Source organism: Artemia sp. Qi Xiang Cuo, chromosome 1 (genome assembly GCF_049724085.1).
Source record: "Artemia sp. Qi Xiang Cuo chromosome 1, ASM4972408v1, whole genome shotgun sequence".
NCBI classification, from domain to species: Eukaryota; Metazoa; Arthropoda; class Branchiopoda; order Anostraca; family Artemiidae; genus Artemia; species Artemia sp. Qi Xiang Cuo.
In genome coordinates this window covers 36,422,086-36,440,757 of record NC_142794.1, presented here as the reverse complement: position 1 = coordinate 36,440,757, position 18,672 = coordinate 36,422,086, and the positions used below count along the sequence as shown (strand labels likewise).

Genomic DNA, 18,672 nt, shown 5'->3' with positions numbered 1-18,672 from the left:
CCCTCTATATCTCTTCCTTCAACTTTACCTCGGTTAAGCAAATTCTCAAAATGTTTGGCCCATCTCTCTTTAGTTTTTTCCTTATCGCTAATTGCGGCCCCATTCCTATCTTTAACTGGGCCAAGTCTGCATTGACTACTCCTTCTCAATTTGTTAACATGCCAGTACAATATTTTACTATTATGCCGTCTAGCTGCATCTTCCAGATCCTCAGCAATTTTATCCATGGCCTCTATTTCACACCTCCGTAGTTCATATTTTAATGCTTTCTCCACTTTCTTTACATTCATTTTGTTTTCATATGATCTATCACTAAGGTAATTCTTGTACAAGTCCTTTCTCCTTTCTATCAAACATAGCAACTTCAGCAACTTCAGACACCTTCAGCAACTTCACAAATTATTTTTCTAAAATTATTCCAACCATCTTCCACATTATCAAATTTTAAACTCGCAAGTTTAGTCTTCAACTGTTCCTGTTCAAATTCTCATCCTGGAGTCTACCAACATCATAACTTCCTGGAAGGTAGTTACCCTTCCGATGCTTCAGCTTTAAATTAACCCTTAACACTACTAGATGGTGATCTTTACTCTTAACAACAATAACGGCACTTCTATATAGCCTAGTATCTTGTATTGATCCTGCTAGTCTTTGGTTTGCAATAACATAATCAATAAGGTTTGCTGTATCAATAATATATCAATTTGCTGTATCAATAAATCAATAATCAATAATACATGAATTTCTTCTAATTTGAAATGGGATGCCCATATAAATAATATCCTACGACAAGCAAACTCCTCGCTTTCCCTCCTTAAACTTTTAAATAAATTCAGTTGCCCCCAATCACATTTACTGCAAGTATACATTTCTTTTGTGCGTCCCATATTAGAGTACGCTTGTCCTGTGTGGCACCCTGGCCTCTCTAATGAAGCAACACAAAAAATTGAAAATGTCCAAAAGAGAGCTCTAAGACTTATTTTTAAAGAGGGCAAGATACCCTATTTGTATTTGTTAAATATTTCAAACCTAGAGACCCTCGAGAGACGAAGAAATAATTTGTGCCTCTGTTTTGGTAAGTTGGCACTTTTGAACCCCCGTACTGCGAACCTTTTCCCTGAATACCATGTACCTGATAGAAATCGTCCTCCACGAACTGTGTCCCAATCTATCCCCACCTTATCTCCCATTCTTTGTACTACCTTGCGGTATAAGAAATCTTTTATCCCTTTTTTTACTGATTTAATAAATAGTGGTTAATATGTGCATAAATTTTGTTGTTTCTCTTATATAATAAAAGAAACAGCTCGGTTTCCTCTATACTCTTTTTTTTTGTTCCCTATCCCCTTTTTATGTTGTTTTTGAAACATTTGTTAATGTGTATATTATTTTTTTTTCAGTTTTATTAGTTTTTATCTTATTAACTAGTTGCCATTTTGAAGTTTTTTATATAAGTGACAAAGGAATCATACAGCATTCCGATATTTGATTATTTATTTATTTTAATTTTTTTTTTTTTTTTAATTGGTTGCCAATATTTAAATTGTTGTGCTTTTTTTATTATTTTGTTGGTTTTTTGTTTTTTTATGGACTTAGAAATTAGAATTCGGCCCTTCAGGGCTTGTGATAGTAATTTCTCGGAATAAATATCTTATATCTTATATCTACCATGTTAACTTATGAGCTATTTTATGACCAAACACCGTATTGGTTATAACTAGACTGTTGTACCTACAAAATTGCAAAAGTATGTATCCATTACTGTTTTCTTTTCCTACACCAAATTTACTTAGGCTAGGGTACCATCTATCCCTATTTCTACCAACCTGGGTGTTAAAATCTCCCAGTAAAAACATCATATTTCTACATGGAACCCTGTCTATTTACTTCTGTAACTGTAAGTAAAATTCATCTGAGTCACTAGTATCTCCGTCAGTCAGTTCTACAGGAGCATATACAACTATAACTGATACTCTCATGAGTCCTACTCCTTGTGTTTGTACCCCATCCTTCCTACCTGATTAAAAAAATTCTATATCACCTAATTTCATACTTCCTACCCCTGGGATATGAGTTTCTGAAACTCCTAATAAATCCAGTTCAAATCATCTGAATTTGTCAGTCAAAATGTCGATACGATAGTCATTTTTTAACGTCGTAACATTCCAAGTTCCAATTTTCATGTTCATCAAATGATTGAAATTATTTTCAGCTCAGGAAAAGCAATGATCCCGGATACCAGTGCAGGACGGGGATCACATATCTTCTCAAGTCTACACCGAAGTGCTTAAGCCGGCTTAGAACTGGACAGCAAGAAGTCCCTGGGACCTCCATGAATGGGGGCTTTGTGCAATCCTGGGCCCATCTTGGTCACAACATGGTTTTCAGCACTTGGCGATGCTCTTCTATCAACAAGAGTCGAAATCCTGCACAGACAATCTCAAGTCTATTACCTCCGACTCATTACATATTCATGCCTACAAATATTTTGCTACTTTGGGGAGGCAGCTCATAATAAATAAATTATCTAGGAAGAGGTTCTTTCAGCCCGAAAACGCCCGTCAAAACATACCAAGCCCAGAAGTATTATCCATTAGTCAGAATCCCGTGCGAATGCTGAGTCGTGTATTAGGCGATAATTTCTTAGAGGGGCGCCCCTCCTCAAGTAGGAATATAGTTGACCGCAAGGTGCCCAGTCTTGCAGGTACCCCGAAAGGGTCAAGGCAGCCCTTTGCAGAGGCCGTTGTCCATAGATCTTGATCTTACGCCCTGCCGCTGTTGTCCTCCTATAGAGGATCCTCCCGCGATGGTGCTCTGCATCACCATGCAATTTAACCCATTACTGGGAGTAGTTTTGTAACTCCTGGGACTTGTGGACAAACCAGTGGGCCCTTTTGAGTGCACATTTGAGGGTCCTTCTTCCTCCTCCGCCTGTATATATGACCCCGGGCGACGGTGCCCCAGTTTCTATTATGGACCCCCAGAGACAACATTAGCTTGTAAAACTAATTTAAAATTAATATCTAGTCTAATTTATCGATTCGCTTCAACATTAGCTTGCAAAACTACTGTAAAACTAATATCTAGCCTAATTTATTGATTCACTTCAACTTTAGCCTGCAAAACTAATATAAACCAATATCTAGCCTAATTTAATTATTCACTTCAACATTAGCTTGCAAAACTAATGTAAAAATAATATCTAGTCTAGATATTAGTAAAACTAATACCTTGTTCTTTTACCGTAATATATTTTATCCTTCACTTTCATTTTGACTCATTCTGATTCTCTATGTGGCTTGTCTTCTAAGAGCATAATTCTTTGTCTTCTGATTTTCACTGCTGCTTATCTTCTAACCCGTCCTAAAGTCGGCATGGATTTGATCCCAGGCGTAATTAGCTATTCGGTTTGGAACGGGGGTCTGTGGATTGACTCTGTCAGCCCAGTCAGAGTCGACTCAGTTCTAAATGAGTACCTGGAGAATTCTGGGGAAGGTAATTAGGAAGAGTGTGTGAAAGCGCAGAATGGTTTGCATCAGCACCGCCGGTTTGGACCTTAAGGTTCTAGTGCCATCTTACTTACTAACTTACTTATCCTTTAACCGCATATATTTTTTCTTGCTGTCACATATCTTCTAACCACTTATTTCTTTGTTTTTCATTTTTGAATCGTTCTGATCCTCGTTGTCGCATGACTTTTAACCGCTTATTTTTTGTTTTCGACTCATTTTAATCATCGCTGTCGCTTATTTTTATCCGTATATTTTTTGTTTCTAACTTTCGTTTTTTTATAGTTTTAATTTCCCATTGCCTTATCCCAACCTAAATGCAATTTGGACAAATCTTAATGGACCTGAATTTCTGTTTGGTTAACGACGAATTCCCAAGATTAATTATTTTTTATTTTTCGTATATACATTCTTTTATTCTCGTATATATTTATTTCTCGTATTTTTCCTATATACAACAAATAAGCATTATCTTTGTATAGACGTAATTTAGCCGGACTATTGAATTTAATACTCCTAGTAATGGCTGGAAGTAATGGCTGAAGTTCTAGGTCAGCATGGACTTGGCGAAATAAATGAAAACGGCGCGTTACTAATAGACTATGCCCTAAGTAATGACCTTGTCGTTGCCGGAACTTCTTTCGACCACAAAACAGTGCATAGACACACATGGACGTCACCGGACGGCTTAACTCGGCCATTCTCTGATTGCCTATTGAATTGTCTGACTATTGAATTTAATACTCCTAGTAATGGCTGGAAGTAATGGCTGAAGTTCTAGGTCAGCATGGACTTCGCGAAACAAATGAAAATGGCGCGTTATTAATAGACTATTCTCTATGTAATGACCTTGTCGTTGCCGGAACTTCTTTCGACCACAAAACAGTGCATAGGTACACATGGACGTCACCAGACGGCTTAACTCGACCGTTGTCTGATCAGACGGCTTAGATAGACCATTGTCTTATCTCCCGCAGGTGGCGCACAAGCCTTTTAGATGTACGTGGGTACAGAGGAGCTGACGCACAGTCTGATAATACGCTTATGGTCACTCGCGTGTAGATCGAACTTCGTGCCCCTCAGAAACCCAGTTCAAACCTAAAGAAACCATACGATACGGATAAACTGCATGATCGTAAGATTCGCAGAGAACTTTGTATAGCTCTAAAAAATAAGTTTAATGCTCTAGCAGTGGAAGCCAGCGTACCAGAAAGCAATGAAAGGAAGTGGAACCTCGTAAAAAGTGTACACACTATGGTCACTGAAGAAAAGCTGGGGTTAAGAAAGAAAGCAAAGGGAAGGTGGATCTCTGACACCACCTGGAAGTTGATTGATGAGTGTAAGGCACTTAAGCAGACCTTACTGAATGTTGCCACACCGCGTGCAATGTCAGCTTCACAGCTTCTCTACTAGGAGAAGGACAAAGAAATTAAAAAGAGTGCTTGGAAGGATAAAAGACTTTTCCTCGAAAATAAAGCTGCGCTAGCAGAGGAAGCTGATAAAAAGGGTGATTCTAAAACTGTTTACTGGCTGAGTAATGAGATGTTCGAGCAAATAGTAGCAGAATCACCCTGGTAAAAGACGAGAATGGAGTGATTTTATCAGATCTTGATAAAATTGACGAAAGTTGGGCTGTCCACTCCCAGAAATTGTCAAATAGACCGAGAGCCAGTGACCAAGAAAATTTACCTGACAACTTGACGTAAATACAGACCCGCCAAGCTCTGCCAAGGTCATGTATGCAGCAAAAAATCTAAAAAACGGACGAGCTCCTGGCGTAGACGGAATCCCAGTGGAAATCCTAAAGTATTCAATAAGAACATGCCTCTCTTTGTGGATCGCCCTTTTCACCAGTATATGGAATATAGGGAAGTTTCCACGTGAATGGACCAAGGAGATATTGGTGAAAATCTTCAAAAAGGGAGACACACTGGTGTGCGATAATTGGCTAGGTATCAACCATTTGCCAGTACCGTGCAAACTATTGGCTTCCATTATAATGTACCGGATACGAGAGGCACTAGATACACATATGCGATAAGAACAGCATAGTTTTAGAACTGGCAGATCGTGCTCTGACTTGATGTTTGTACTGAGAACACTTTCGAGGAATCCAAAGAGTGGAACGATAATTTATATTTACTATCTATCGACTTCGAAAAGGCGTTTGACTCAGTTGGCCGAGAATGCTTGTGGAGAGTCCTTAAGTATGATGGGGTGCTAGAAAAACTAGTGAGCATGATAATATCCCTATACGAAGAGACCGAGTGCTACGTTAGGACCGAGAATGGCACAACCAGATTTTTCAAGATACTGTCTGGTGTGCGTCAGGGATGAGTACTTTCCCCATTTTGTTTCTTAATTATAATGGATTACATATTAAGACGAAACTCTGAATATGGCGTAAAAGTAAGCAGCAAACAACTATGTGATTTAGATTTCGCGGATGACGTGGTCTTGCTAGATGAGTCTAAACAGTGGTTGCAGCAGCTACTTGATGCAACTACAGAAAATGCAGAAAATGTCGGGCTGAGCATAAGCTCTGACAGATGAAATAGCATGCTCATCGCAAACTAAACACTTGTTTTGCATTGCACGATAGTAAAAGCATGGAACAGGTGAGGTTTTCAACAACTTAGTCGGCACGATTATCTGCGATGGGAAAATTATGACAGAGATTAAACGCAGAATTGGTCAGTGGATTGTAGCTTTCAAAACACTTGTGCCCATTTTGAGAAGCAGGAAATATTCCTTGCGACTGAAGCCACGTATCTTCAGTAGTAATTAGCTCTCCATACTCCTCCTCGCTGGTGAGTGCTGGAAAATGAATCAGCAGCTCGAAAAGAGAATTATTGCATTTGAAAATATGTGCCTGAGGAGAATTTTAAACATAAGTTTTCCACAGAGAGTCAGTAACTTTGAAATCCGGAATTGAACGGGACCGCCTCTCATTACTGCTGTTCTGAGGAAGAAAAGGTGGTCATATTTGGGCCATGTACTCCGCATGAATGATGGCCGCCTTCCTCGGACAGCGTACGACTGGAAACCAGGCGGCAGAATAAGACGAGGTCGTCCAAAGAACACTTTGCGGCGAACTTTCGATCATGATCGGAAGACCGCTGAGACCTCGTTAGTACCTTAATGGGAAGATGTCACAGCTGCATCCTTGTGTCGGGACGAGTGAGATGCTTTGTCGACGCCCCATACGCCACCAATTGCTCAGGATGAACGACGTTCTAAGTAATGTCTGGAGTCAAGGGGCTTCCTTTTGACATCTGATAATGGAAAAACACTAGTTCATTTCATAGTAATAGTAAGTAATAGCAATAGCAATTTATTAAAAAAAAACAGACAAAATCAATTGGTAGCACACCAAAAGCGTTACTTGCGAGGGTATGCTACTACCAAAAACAAAAAAATTATAATCTATAATAAGCAAAAGGGTGAATCCGTGTACCGATAAAAATATATTAATAATTCATACATAATAAATAACATCATATCTCGTTCCCGAGGCAAAATAAAATAAAACAAAAAAAAGAAGCAAAAAAAAAACAATTATTGTCTATTTTAATTCCATCAATCTCAGTCTGGTTCGAAGGTATGTTTACCAAGCAACACCACACGTAGCTCAGATTTAAAGTGGCTAATGGGTAATTCATTTGTACTTGGGATAGGCTTATCCCACAGCTTAGCCCCTCTATAAATAACTGAAAAAGCTGTCCTACTTGAAAATAGGCGAGGAACCTCAATATCTCCACTTGTCCGAGTTCCATGACAATGAACGTTGGACATTTCCCAAAAAATTTCTGTATCTATATGCAGATGCAGGCAGTATATTAATTATACTATGCATTGATCTGACCGAACCCTGTTCTGCAAAATGATTTAATGGCATTATTCTGCAATACATATATTGGGCGAAGTATTGAGGGAAAGTACCAAGCCATACAGACGAACAGTACAAATTATACGGATGTGTCAGAGAAAAATACAATAACCGTAAAATATAAGAAGGAAAAAAATGTTTTAATTTACGGATAATCTCTACATTCTGTGATAATATTTTACTTAAAGCTTTTACATTGTACTTAAATGATAAATTTTCATCAATAATAATCCCAAGGTACTTAACGGAACTCGACCGCTAACAATCCTTTTGTAAAGGTAGTTCAGTAATCCGAGGATAGTTATTTGAAGACCGTGAAAACGTTAAGACATTCGACTTACTTATATTTAGGTCAAGCCGGTTTCCCTTCAACCAAAGACATATCTTAGTCATTGCTGCATTAATTGTAGAGATAAGTAGCTGTTCAGTTGAAGCAACTCACATCAATGTCACATCATCAGCAGATAAGGGTGTAGTGATCCTGGACCCAGAAGGTGCAGGATCGACTAAATCCCAAATTCTAGAAGTAATTGCTGCAGCATTTGGCAGATCATTAATAAAAATAAAAAAAAAGAGTAGTACCTAACACAGAGCCCTGGGGGACACCACATTTAACAAGACTTTTACTTGAAGAAAATCCATTAAGATGAACATACTGCTCCCTATTGTGGAGGTAATCACTAAGGAAACCCCTTAGTCCATAGAATTCATATTTTCGCATTAGTATTTGGTCGTCAACAGTCTCAAATGTCTTAATCAAATCCAGAAACAAAGCAGCTACTCTATGAATATTATCAAGAGCTCCATTAATCGCCGAAGTTATATATGATAATGCCATTTCTTTAGTTCTACCCTCTTGTTACGAAATTTAATTGGATTTAACAGTTTATGCAGTTCCAAATGATCATGTATTCTAGTGTTAATACACTTTTCTAGAACACGAGAAATAACAGGTAAGACTAAAATAGGCCGATAATTTCCAATATCATTCTTATTGCCGCCTTTAAAAATAGGAGTTATCTTAACAACTTTCAAGCAATCAGGAAACCTTGCCTAATTCAAACACACATGAATAAGGGAAATAAAAACATCAGTAATGTAAGAAAAACGCTGTTTTTAACACAAGAAGATTAAGAGAATCACTACCGGCTGACGTACATTTCACCCCAAAAATAAATTTCTCAACTTCATCACGAGAGAAGGGTTTCATATACATAGAAATATCAATTGGAGTCTTCATAAAAATTCCAAAGGAGGATCATTATCAGAAGGTACAATACGAGAAGATAAACATACGCCAATATTAGCAAAATGTTGAGAAAGAGCATCACATGCCTCTTCTGGTTTACTCGTTGGTAAACCATTCCGCATTATTACTTCATCGGGGGAAACAAAATTTTCTGACGATATCACGCTTTTAATTACTTTCCATGTTGTTTTAGGGTTACAAATAGTTTCAGTGAATTTATTTTTTTTTTTTTTTTTTTACATTTCTCAGATATATGTTGATAGATTCTTGAACAAATCGGATCATTTTCATTTTGAAGAAATTCTTGTAAATTTGATCTCTTTTATTAATACAACGTAACAGGCTAGGCGACAGCCATGGTTTCTTAAGATTCATTTTCCTTGATCGCGAATGAGCCATCTCGCAAGTTTTTGTCATTATCAAAATCAGCATATCATAAAATCTTTGAAAACGCATATTTATATCATCCGTAAGATCGATAAAATTATTCCCATCGACCTCTGCAAGTTCCTGCTTAAACTTTTGAAGGTTACTCTGGTTAAACACGGGCATTGGACTCTTTGGAATTATTGGTGCTAGCTTTGGAATACAAACCTCAAGTCTTGTTGAAATCCCAAAATGATATGATACATCTGTAATAATAACTCTTGAAGCGGAAAAATCTCAATTTAAAAAAATATTGTCAATAAGCTTCGATGATAAGGTGGTGACTTGTGTGCATCTATTAATAGTAGGATATAGACCATAGGACATACAAAGCTACAAAAAATCCATAGAAACGCTTGTATCCAGCTCCTGAAAGTCAATATTAAAATCCCCGAGCATCATAAATGGATGTGAACCAGTTTGTAGTTTCTCAAGCTGCTTATCCAAAAGATCCATAAAGATTGGTATGGAGCCAGATTGCGGCCTATGTAATATAATAGCAAATACATCTTTAGGTTTCAGCCTAAGCTGAAGAATAAATGGTTCAAGTAATATTTCCTGATATACTACTTGGTCATTTCATACCAAAAACTCAATATCGCTTCGAATATATGCTTCATTTCCTCCATGTTGTCAGAACTGTCGATTCCTATTATAAAATTTGTATCCTGGAATTTGTAAGAGAGCTGAGTTGTGGTCATTCAGCCAGGTTTCAGCAAGACCGATAACCTGAAAGACAGAAAGTTCACATATCTCATTTAAAAAATTAAACGAATAATTCAGCCCTTGGCAATTAAGGTGGAAGACCTTAAGGCCTCTCGGATCACCATACTCAGATTGAATTGCATCTTTAAACAAATATTTCGACCTAAAAGATTTATATTGCCGTGCTATCCCAAAGTCATAGCCCCGATGTAGCTGCTCCGAAATCTACATAAAAAGCTTCCAGATTATTAAGACGGCCAATCCGGGAATCACGATCATGATTATCCATTGTCATTAAATTTCAAAAAAAACTCCGAAGATGGTTTCAATGGTAATAAAAATAAATTCGTGTTATTGCTAACTGTCAACAAAGTATTAAAATTAATTGTCGATCTTACCACAGTTTTGATTTTTAAAGTGTCTGAGGTAATATAGTTGGTTTATCTAAGGCGGTTCAATACCATAGCAGATCACTTTACCTCGTCTATTATAAACTGTTTTAGTTTTTGTGATTCATAGTTGGTAATAACGGAGATAATCATACATAATAGAACATGCATTATTAGAAACCGTGGTTTAGATTCTGTTTTTTTTTATGAAACGGAAATTATTTTTATTTTTTTTTAGTTCTGGAAAGGGCAGTTCCAAAACATATTGTATTATGTCTACTTGGAAAGAAATCGTTAAAAGAAATCAATTCCAAAGAAGTATCATTGAACATTTTGACAACTTTGCAAGTTTCTTGTTGTGCTAACCACCGTGATTAAAATCTTTGATGACACAAGATGCATATTATTTATGCTGTATGTATCTTGAATAGACAGCGTTTTTCTACAAGAAACTATAGGTTGGTGCTGGAAAAATTTGCTAATAGACCCTTTGTCTTTGAGAGTGTAATCCGTTGCAGAAACTCACAAAATTTCATTTATTTTATCAAACTTCCTTAATGGCTAATTTTTTTTCAGGAAAGATATTCGTATGCCCATCGTCTTTCAAATCCCAATTTGTCAGGCGATTATCGCTCAATGGATGAGGCTCTTCAGGTAATTGCATAGAAAATATTACGGTTGTACTCCAGGGAAATGCCCAATTACATCTGTTGTTCACTCTCAACTTTCGTTTTTACACAGCCTTATTTCAAGTCCTGATATTGACAAGAATTTTGTTATAAAACTTAGATCTGAGAATCATAGCACTTTTGGGAATATAAGCTTGAATTTTCATAAGAGCATCCTAATAGATGTAGATTGTCCCCCGCCCCTCAAAAAAAAGACTTAATGAATTTTCTCATGATAAACAACTCTAAGGTAATTTGCGGCAGGCAGTGGTGTTTTTTACTATTACACTGATGTAACAACGAAAAAAATTGGCACACCGCTTTATAAAACCAAGGGTTTGTCGTTTCCAAGGATTGAATTCTTTCCTAGCATGATGGTCGTCAAACGTAAGGAGGAATTTTTGCGAAATCCCGAAATTAAACAATGCTTCATAGACTTATTGAGAGGTTGGAGAACTAAAGATATAAAATTGTGCATGCTCAGGACGATTCCGATGTCTTAGTTTTACAAAGCTCTGTCATTTGTGCTGAAAATTTGTCGATCACTTTAATTGGGAATGATACATTGTCCGTCAAGCGTCAACCCAAAATCAATCCAATCGTTCATCTGTTAGTTCAATGACTATCTACCTTAGTTCTGCCCAAGGAATGATGTATGGACGAAGGAATGGATAGTCTTTTCTATCAACAAGTGAAATGACAAGTAAAATCATTTTTATACAATCCTAAAAAGAGCTTATCCCAGATTTGCCTCTCACTCACTCGGACTATTTGTTTTGGATTTTTCTACTATTAGCGATAGCTAGATTTCACTATAGCCTTAACTACTTGATTTCAATTCAAAATCAACGCCCACGTTGTATGCAGGTGAAAATTGATACTCGGGTACGCAAAATTAGATTTCTGGTGTCAGACTCGTATTTTTTATGTTTGATGTCAAAGGAAACGACCATTTAAACAGAAAAAGAAATTTATAAAGATTAGCAGGGTTGTGTCCCATCCTCATTTATATGGATCATTTCGATGGACTTTGTCCTAGGGAGCACGGCAAACGCGATGGAGTACACGCAATCAACTGGGGGGAGGTGAAACTCTCCTACACTTATATTATTCTGATGCACAGCAATCGATTTCCCCCCCTAATTTTCCCTTTCAAGGACAAATTTGAGACACTTGTACAAGAGGGATTCCGGTTGATTTTTTTATATATATATACAATCAAACTTATTTTTATGACCGTTTTGGAGCGAAAAAATCTTTGAAAGTTTCACCGAGGTCAAACCTTATTTTTCTTCCACTAGTAAACTTATAAGTTCAAGAAGGTGAAGCGACAAAGCGCAAAATGCGAGTTGGAAAGATAAGAAGGCTTCACTGGGTAAACTGAAGTGCCCCCTTGTGCATTTTTGACGAAAGTAGGGCCAGTTAGGATTTATGGTGTAGAAGGTTTGGGGTTCGAGAAAGGGGGAAAAACAGAAGAGTATGTTTAGGATATTTTAGAAGATTTAGGACTCAGCGGAAAATTTAAGAGCTTGGTATTAAAGTTGTTAAAGTTAACATACTAATTAGAATGATAGGATACTGGGAAATGCTTAAAGGTTTACCAAATAATTGGTTAGTGAAGGTAGATAATCTGGGTAAGCTCAATTTGAAATAGTTATGGACAGGAGGGTCCCGAGGTTCATTTCACTGCGGGGCGATCTTCGTAAATTTTACCGAATTGCTACTTGATTTATGCCGAATTTTCTGCAGAAATCAAGAATTTTGCTAAATTTCGGCCGATTTTGCAAAATCTCGGCAAAAATTATCGTCTTCGGTTCAAAATTAGTCTCAGCTTTGGCTTACCTTGAAGTTTAATTGGAGTTTTAAAGCTGGTTTAATAGTGAAGAAATTAAGTGGTATATGTCAGACAAGGGTAATTTCCGAGCACTTGCAGAAAGGAGGAAGTGCTTAGGTAGAGTAAGGGATTGAGGGTCTATATTCGTGCCCCATATGTGGATTTGCTTCACTTCATGGTTCTTTGATTGGCACCACGGGCCCTTAGAAAAGAACTATTTTGTAGTATTTTAGGCTCAAATGAATAGTTTATCTCAGCAATGGAGTAAAAATATTATAGGACAAAGAAAAAAGATTGTAAAATATATTAAATTGGGAATGACCAGTTATGTATTTCATGCGTGTGACATTTTGTTTAATTATGTAAGTTAGTTTTATGGTTTTATATGGCTTATTGTGTTTATTTTTGTTCAAGGCTGTTTCTACGGACTGTGCTGGCTTATTTGACAGCACAATAGCGCTGCCTAAACAGGGAGTGAAGTGGGCATAAGTTTTTTTTTTTTTATTGTTATTTTTTTCTACCAAGGCTCTTTTTATTTATGGTGTTATCGTAGAAACTCCGTAAGAAGGCCATTCAAACACAAATTATTGGTTTTAATGACCTTTTTAAGAGGCAGAAGTAGTTAGATGGCAATCGACCTTTTGCGTGTACACCATTTTTCCCCAAAGGCATCGAATCAAGATTTTGAGATACACTGTTTGTTCAACGAAATTTAAAGATCCAATGACTCTGCCTCTTAGGATGGCCAGCCCCTCTCCCTTAGCCCCAGGGGCAAGGGCTGAAAGCTATAAAGTACGCAAATAATTGCTTACAGATAATATTCTATTGGAAATTTGGGACCTTTAGTATCCAAAAAGATGAAAGTCAGACAGGAGAACTCACTATGTAAATGCAGATTTTCTAAAGGGAGTATCTCATAAATGACCTAGGGTTTTAAGTTAGGAACTTTCATGTAATTATGATAGGGATGATTAATAGATCAAAAGGCATTACTTGAATGCTACTACCTATTTCTTCCATGTAAATTTCTTCCAAATGTTTTCGAGCAAATATGTAATCCGTGTTATTTTGAAAACTCTAATGCTAGAATTAAACTAACCAATCAGCTTATCCATTTTTAAAATCAATATACGTTTCTCCTTTGGAAGCTGTTAAGCAATTGAACTGTTTTGTGTTGTATAAGCTTATTTAAGGCCACAGGTCAGTGGCTCCGTATACATAAAATTGACAGATTTTAAGTTAGCTATACAATTTTGGCATGCCACGCTGTCTGATAACTTCTTATTGATTTTTCTTGGAAACACAGGTTGGGGGGGGGGGTTGAACAAAAAAAAAATGTCTCTTTCTCAAGAATAATAAGGTAAAAGGTATTTGAAAATATCACGTTTTTTGGTAGGATAGATTACTATTTGTGCCTGATGTACTGTTGTCTGCAACGTTCTACTGTTGACAGCAGAAAGAAAACTACGGTCAACAAAAAAGAAATGGTACCTGGTGAAACCAAACGAAGATTATGTTTGCTCCCATTATTTTTTTAAATGAGTCTGTTACTCTGACATGCTAGACTAGAGTCTACTTTGGGTTGGTATCTTTGAAGGAAAACTAAATCTTGCCACTGAAAAGGGGTTTTGGGGTATTATCGAAGAAGCTTTTATTTAATCTAAACTCATCTCAGTGCATTTGACTCTCGTTGAAGCGACGATGCTGCATACGGGCCAAAAACAAAATAAGATACAGAAAAAAAAACAATTGCTCTGCGATAATATGTCACTGCGTAGAATGCCCTCCCAGCAGAGTGATATCGGAAAATCCATTTCTTGACACATTCAAGAGAAGTTCAAACAGACACTCCCGGTTGTCAGATTTATTAGGTTCAGGGTTTGAGTATAAATTACTACTTCAGCAGCAAGATGATTTCCGTGAATCCAATATTCCATAAATGTCTAATCTTGTATCTTTTTTTTAGGATGTGCGAGCTTGGCTTAGACGTATGGCTCTTCAATACTTTCCACCATCGTCAAAGTTTCTAAGCACCAGCGCCTCCATTCCACTAATGGGAGAATCTCAGATTCTGGACCATATGAATATATTATATTTTTTTTTCTTTGCCATTATTTTTTCCTTCTCTATTACTATTTTCGAAACACAATGATATATAACCGGTCGCTTTTTCACGCCTTATTTTTGTTTTGACTTTTTTTTTTATTGTTTTGTGCTTATGTTAAAAATGTCTGAATTTTTTTTTTCTCAAATTTAGAAAATTCTTTTTTCCAATGGGGGGGGGGGGTGGGGGTAAACGCATAGAACCGTCTCCTAAAAGGCTCTTCTGGGGCTGCCGTCCGGTGAAAACTAGATTATTGAAGAAAATCACTAAATCAACCAAAAAATAACTAGAATTATAATACTATTTATCAGTGTAATGAGTAGTTATGAATGGTTCTTTACCATGTTACATACAGGCGCCCGTAAAATTACCCCTCTAGATGTGAAAAAATCTTTCAAATTCTGCCTAACCTTTTATCTTAGGCAGCGCTATTTCGCTGCCTATGATAAAAGGAGAAAATAAATGTTACCAGGAAAAACATTAATCCTTAATCCTTAGCTTGCCATGATCAATGGATCCTCGACCATTACGGATCCTGGATACTGAGGGATGCTGATTCCTGAGTAGCACCGTAAGACATTTAATTGAACATTGTACTGAGCTTCTTCCTTTATATGGCATAAAGTCAACCTCTTCAACCTCTCCAAAATTTCTGACCCGTCTTTGCAGTTGAAATTGCGAAGAAATGCTGGACTTTATAAGAAATGCAGGACCAAAGAATAGGACAGCTCTTCCAAGATGGTTGGGAAACTTTTGCTCAGGCCTTCTCTCACTGTTAACGCCAAGCCACAATGCTCCTTTTCTAGATTCAACAGCCATGAAAGGAAACAGGAAATTTTAAGTTTTCTTTCATTACTGAAACAAAAAAATTAAAATATACAAAACTTTACTCAATTTGTTCTCAAATACAAGATGGCCAATGTGGTGGTCCATCAGTTTCATACGCATCATCTCCCCCCCCTCCCCTGAGACTGCTATTTTTACAAGTGGGCTTGCTAGTTGTCAAAACGCATAAGTTATAGGCCTGGTATTGGTAGGTAATAGAAATTCCAGTGTTAGAAAAATCCAAGTGTCAAACTTGAATTATCGGTAGTTTGGAATTTTGATTCTTTCTGGTCAATAAACGTACTTTTCTTGCTTTATTCTTGAAGTTTTATATAGATTTCAATTGGGTATCAGGTTCCAGGTACAATGAATGCATGGGTTTTTGTTGATATGCTTAATATGACCAAAAGATTTGTCATTTGTATATGATTAAGATTTAAAATTAAAAGGCATGTACACACGTAAGCATAAGAGAGAAGATTAATCTAACACAGTTCAAAATTTGTGTGGACAGTAGTGTACAATGACTTTTCAAATAAAGTTAGTTAAGAAAGACGATTATCAGAAAAAGATGAGTTTATATTTTAATTGATTGACCGAGTGAAGAGTTTATATTTTAGTTAACTGAATTCTAAAATTTTTGAACCTTTCCTTTTTTCTGATTTAGCTATTTATTATCTGTCAAATTTCTCATTAACACCTTTTTCATAATAAATGCAATTACAAAAAAAGAAAGAACATCTACAAATAATCTGGGGCCATGTTTATTATCTGGCAAATTTCTCATTAACGCCTTTTTCATAATAAATGCAATTACAAAAAAAGAAAGAACATCAGCAAATAATCTGGGGCCACATTTCACTACCCTTCTCTCCTCACATACCCAATTCACTTTTTGTTGGAAGATTCAAGACAGAAAATTCTACATATTTTTATCAAATCCCAAACTACTTTCAAGAAACGATAGTTATAAAAAAAAGCACTGAGGCCAGGACGTTCAGGGGAAGACAACTTTTAATATGTTTTGAAAAAATTCGTAAGATCAAAAACTAATTTTCCTTTTCCAGTAGTATAGGACTTCTATTTTTCAAGGCGTCTAGCCTAAAACTTGAAGATAAAGGAATAAGAAGGAAAAAAAGAAAAAAATGGAAATAAATTTAAGCAACGAAATATCCACTGCAAAAAACAAAAGCTATTACATAATATATTGTCAAATCTTGCATACAATACTTTAGATAAAAAAAACAAACAATATATACCTATTACATTATGCACAAATCTGTTTTTTTTTTTGCCCAAACCCTTCCCAAAGAGAGTTTCAATTTACTATTGGCAGAACACACAATTATTGAATAATTTTGTTTTTTTAACAGGGATGATATCATTAAAACATTAATCATATATTGAAAATTTTTGAATTATTTACAAATAACTGTTCAATAAAGAAAATCCTATTGTTTGACAATGGAACACAAATCAAGCCGGGATATTTCGGCCACTGTGTATGTGACTAGAATATCCAGATTTGTATTTGTGTTTTACTATCAAATACAAGGATTTTTACTATTGAACTGTTATTTATGCGTCACGGAAAGGTGGTACTGTCTTCAAAAATTTCTTTATCAAGTAAATATAGTTGATAAATAAAACAGAAAAAATATAAATTTAATTAAGAAGAAACAACAAAACGAACAAGCATTGAAAAGGAATAAGAAATAATATTCGCTCGATACTTTTTCTGTTGTTGCTCGTACCAAAGTTTAGATCATTGATTCCCAGCCAGTTTTAGGCCATGCCTCATCTAGGCATGTCTAAGGTCCTCAAAAACCCTCGCATTTTTAGATTATGTCATTCAAAAATTATACTTATATTCACTTTAAGGAAGCTTTAAAGGCAACAGTGGTACCAATGAGGGAGGAGGGGAGAGCAGGGGGCGCGCCCCCTAGACTAGGAACAAGATCTTTTTACTTCTATTAAATTGATATTTTGTGCTTTAGCTATGTGCTATATTGAAATAGCGAGACTGAAAGACCGGTCACTTGTATTTTTCACCCCCATGCTTTCGTTTTTCGGAGCCAATAAATACCACTGTTTCTTTTCTTACTGTTACCTTTTACAATTATTTTTCACAAGATTTTCTTTAAAATGCTCTTATTTGAAAGAATCCTAAATAAACTGACAGCTGAAACTTTGTTTTGAAATGTGTGAAACAATTCCTCTAGGCTGTCTCACCCACTACCATGATCTTTGAATAGGCTTCAGTCAAAAAGTAATCGTGAGCTCGTCAGTTTACCTTTTGTTGTTGTTCTGAATCCGTTATCAAACAACGAGTAAAAAGCGCCATGAGATTGTTTTGCAATTAAACTTCGGAAAAAATGGATTTAGGTCAACATGAAAAGGTGATATGCGTTCCAAAACCAGTTGCAGGTTCCAGTAGCAGTCGAGAATCTCTCAGGTAATCTACCATGTGTCCCGACCAACCAGCTCAACGCATTTTTGAGAGATATCCAGCTTCAACTTATAACAGAAGAATATTTAGTGTACATTACTTCACGGCTGGAGAAACTTATAGAAGAAGGGCATCGAGACAAGATTTTTTAAGTGGAAAGACATTTGTGGTCTATTGAAGCACCATGAATAGAAGACATACGGATTGTATGTCAGCATGGGCAGAATTTAAAACAATTAGTACTGATGCTTCGAGATGTGTAGCGAAGTCGATTCAGATCTCAAAGGTTTATGAGAAGTACATTTTTTGCGCTATTTGCTTTCTTGGCAACCAGGGTCTTCCTTCGAGGTGTCATGACGAATCAGAAAACTACAAACCAGGGTAATTTCGTTCAATTGATGGAAGAATATCTAAAAGTAATGAAAAGCCGAAGGCCAAGTTATAGGACCAATTTGGTCGCTATTGCAGTCATCAGTACCAAAATAACGTAGTTACATTGGTAGTACAATGCTTTGCGGCAAGACATCATTTCAGAAGTAAAATCAGTAAATTACAATGTTATTCTTGTTTACGAGACAAAATATTTTTTTAGAAAACAACAATAGGTGATCCTACCCAGCTACAT

At 36.4% G+C, this 18,672-nt stretch overlaps 1 long non-coding RNA gene across 1 annotated transcript; it reads left to right on the top strand.

Annotated features, from left to right (window-relative positions):
• The first annotated feature begins 487 nt into the window (after nt 1-487).
• On the top strand, nt 488-15,104 carry LOC148956251 (uncharacterized). The gene is made up of 3 exons (XR_016142885.1): nt 488-525; nt 10,744-10,821; nt 14,636-15,104. It is a non-coding gene; the product is annotated as an uncharacterized LOC148956251 (long non-coding RNA).
• Nucleotides 15,105-18,672: the final 3,568 nt, after the last annotated feature.